Source organism: Amblyomma mixtum, unplaced genomic scaffold (genome assembly GCF_055824585.1).
Source record: "Amblyomma mixtum isolate Tamu unplaced genomic scaffold, ASM5582458v1 scaffold_11, whole genome shotgun sequence".
Taxonomy (NCBI): domain Eukaryota; kingdom Metazoa; phylum Arthropoda; class Arachnida; order Ixodida; family Ixodidae; genus Amblyomma; species Amblyomma mixtum.
The window spans coordinates 145,691-149,559 of NW_028317640.1; the positions used below are offsets into that span (position 1 = coordinate 145,691).

General features: G+C 49.5%; 1 pseudogene; it reads left to right on the top strand.

The window, feature by feature from the left end:
• Nucleotides 1-634: 634 nt before the first annotated feature.
• On the top strand, nucleotides 635-2,531 carry LOC149324937 (uncharacterized; annotated as a pseudogene).
• The last annotated feature ends 1,338 nt before the right edge of the window (nucleotides 2,532-3,869 follow it).

The window sequence follows — 3,869 nt, forward strand, 5'->3', positions numbered from 1 at the left end:
TGGTAACCAACAAAGTGCAAAGGAACTGAGTTCAAGTCTCGGTCACGGCAGTCACAGACTACCTAAACGAAACATGGAAACGAGGTATTCTACATTAGGAATGAAAACACGGCAAAGTGATCTCTATTTCAGTACCCAGGAAGAATCTTGAAGTGGGCAACCTCAAGCCGATATCACTAACTTCTTGCACGAGGAAGCTACTGGAGCATGCAATAGTATACATACTCCAGGAATATGAAGGGAAAAGGAAGGTACATTCCGAAACAACGCAAGGCTTTAGGAGCAAGTTGTCCACGCAGGACGTCATGCTCTAGCTCAAAGCAAACATCATAGGCGCATCCAACAAATGGAGCGCCAAGTGGGCAACCTCAAGCCGATATCACTAACGTCGTGCACGAGGAATCTAATGGAGCATGAAATAGTATACATACTCCAGGAATACGAAGGGAAAAGGAAGGTACTTTCCGAAACAACGCAAGGCTTTAGGAGCAAGTTGTCCACGAAGGACGTCATGCTCTAGCTCAAAGAAAACATCATAGGCGCATCCAACAAATGGAGCGCCAAACCTATACATCCCCAAAGCAGGTAAAGCCGTGACTACGGACAACTTGAGACCCATCTCATTGTCCTCGTGTGTGGGAAAACTCATGGAGACGATGGTTCGGGATCGCCTCTCTCCATACATGGAGGGTAAGGGCCTCTTTGCAGACACTATGTTCGGGTTCCGCCCGCACATGTCTGCACAGGATGTCCTACTCCAACTACACAGGGACATAATACGACCCACAGCCATGCAACAAAACGACAAGGCCATTCTCGCCCTCGATCTTAAGGGGACGTTTGAAAATGCTAAACATGGCACCATACTCTCTAACTTGAACACCACTAACTGCGGGGCGAAGGCCTTCGCCATTGTCAGAGACTTCCTCTCTGCGCGTCAGGCACTCCTCCGGATCGAGGACGAGGAATACGGCCCGCACTCTATGGGTACACGAGGTACACCACAGGGGGCGGTGTTATCACCGCTCCTTTTCAACATCGCCATGATGCACCTGCCCGGCCGACTGGCTCAGGTGGAGGGCATAAAACACGCACTCTACGCAGTCGATATTACAATCTGGACCACCGAGGGGAGCCTTGGGGAGATGGAGGACCGCCTTCAGCAGGCCGCCTCCATAGTCGATGCATATGCTGCCGACTGTAGTCTCCAATGTGCTCCCGCCAAATCAGAGCTTCTACACGTCAGGCCAAACCACAAGGACAACACGTCTCTACACATATCTGTGTCGGGCGGTCCCATCAGAGAAGTGGCAGAGCTCCGGATCCTGGGTCTGTTCATCAATAACAAACTTAAGGCGGACTCCACTATAGCGAAACTCAAGAGCATAGGTGAACAGGTAGGGCGCATGATCCACCGTGTTTCCAACAAGCGGGGTGGTCTGCGGGGCAGGGACGCGCTACGGCTCGCCCATGCCTTCGTGACCAGCCGGATCCTCTACGCCGTGCCGTACCTACGCACCACCAAACAACAAGACGAGCGCATTGACGCCATCATCAGGAAGGCAACAAAGCGAGCATTGGACCTCCCGGTGGCTACCTCCAACGCCAAACTGAAGGCGTTGGGAGTGGTAAACTCCTATCAGGAGTTGCGGGGGGCCCACCTCGTGAACCAATATACGCGGCTATCGCAGACGGTTCCTGGGCGCCGCCTGCTAAACCGCTTACACATCCAACACACATGCATAGCAGAGGGGACGGAGAACATCCCGGTGCTGTGGCGCCACATGCTCTTGGTCGCTCCGCTCCCTCGTAACATGGGCATGGCTTCACTTGAAGGCAGACGACAAGCGCGGGTTCGCACGCTTGAGAGGCAGTATGGATATAAAGAGGGAGTCTACTACGTGGACATTACAGGGCCGTCGCCCACGGGATTCTTCACGGCTGCCGTAGTCCACCGGGGAAAGAATGTCGATGGGCTATCTTTTCGGGCCCCAAATTCAACACGAGCGGAGGAAGTCGCAATAGCTCTCGCTGCCGCCGATCCAAAATCTAGAACAGTGATCACAGACTTTCGCCGGGCCTGTGAACATTATCTTGCAGGCGAAATATCCCCTCTTGCCTCCCAAATTTTAAGACGCGCTTCCGCCGATCCAACTCGCACAAAGGTAATTTGGGCTTCTGGCCACCAGGGCCTACGAGGCAATGAGCGCGCTGATGCGGCCGCCCGTGCGCTCACACATCGGGCTCCTCATCCTAGCTCTCCTGGCTCATAAGTTCATAAACCGCTTCTGCGGTACCGCAAAATCCTAATCCATTATTGCGACAGCCACCGTCTCTACCCAGTTCCTGCCAAGGGGCTGAGTAAGGCGGAGGAGCGAACTCTGCGGCGCCTGCAGACAGGAACTCTTCTCTGTCCTGCCATAGCAAAACACTTCGATCCGAACACAGATGGGCGCTGCCCGCACTGGGCTCCAGATAATATTTGTAACTTCGGCCAAAATATCATCAAAAACCATGCATCGACTGTTTAAAAAAATATTTTGAAAGATCCGTTCATTCCTCTTTAAAAAATACAAAAGATATGAACAAAGAGTGGGCAGAAAAACACGTCCAGCTGTGTTGGACAAAAAAAAATTAATATTTGAATATTTGAAGTAAAGTTACAGTACACCGTCTAATGGGGGACTTCAGAGCGAAGGTAGGCAACTGGGCACAGGCGACTAGGGCACAGGCTCCAAGAATAGCAAAGGAGAGATATTAGTAGAGTTCACAGAGAGAAATACTTTACTGACCGTGACCTTCTTTCGTAAACGTAAGAACAGGAAGTGGATATCGAAGAGCCCAAACGGTGAGACAAAAAATGAAAGAGCCTTCATACTGTGCTCTCATCGTGTTAGATATCGACGTCGTTGGAAAGGTGCCTGTTGTTACTTCAGAATTAAGCTTAGACTTGAGAAGGAAACGAAAGAAATTATTGAATCTGAAGCCCATTGAAGGGTTAGCTGTAAGAGAGAAAGTATAGGAATTCAGTATATCGCTGCAAAATAGATATTCAGCTCTGGGGAAGGAGACCTTAATGTTGAAAGAAGGAACGGTAGTCAGACAGCTATCATTACGGAATGTGCAGTAGGAGTAGGCGGTAGGATGGTTTGGCAGGATGCCGTCAAGGTATCTCAGGGGAGAAAAAATCTGATTAAGAACGCCAAAGCATGAAAGCCTCTAACTTTACGGACAGAACCAAACTGGCAGAGCTACCAAATTCAATACATAAGCGCAAGTTAGCTGACATAAGGAAGTTTAACATGAAGAAAATGAAACAAACTCTAAAGAACGCAGGTAGCCTAATAACAGTGAAGCGAAAACTAGGCATAGGTGAAAGCCAGATGTATGCGCTAGGAGATAAAGAGCGCAATGTCATTACCAGTATGTATAAGACAGTTGAAAACACCGAAGAGTTCTACACAAATCTGCACGGTAGGCAGTGTACTCAGAGCGTTACTGAGAGGGGCAGTAGTGCAGAGCAATGGGACATCCCGCCACTACCGAAACAGGAACTAAAGACAGCCTTACGAGGAATAAAAAGGGGGGAAAGCAGCTGGTTAGGATCATGTAGGAGCAGATCTCTTGAAGCGAGATTGTGCTTGAAAAACTAGCCACCCTGTATATGCAATGCCTCATACCCTCGAGCATGCCGCAAGCTTGGAAGAACGCTAACGTTATCTTCATTCAGAACAAAAGAAATGCCAAGGACATGAAAATTTACAGGCCGATCAGCTTACTGTCTGTTGCCTACAAGCTATTTACTAAGGCAGTTGCAAATAGAAACAGAACAACCTTATACTTCAATCGACCATATGACCAGGCAGGCC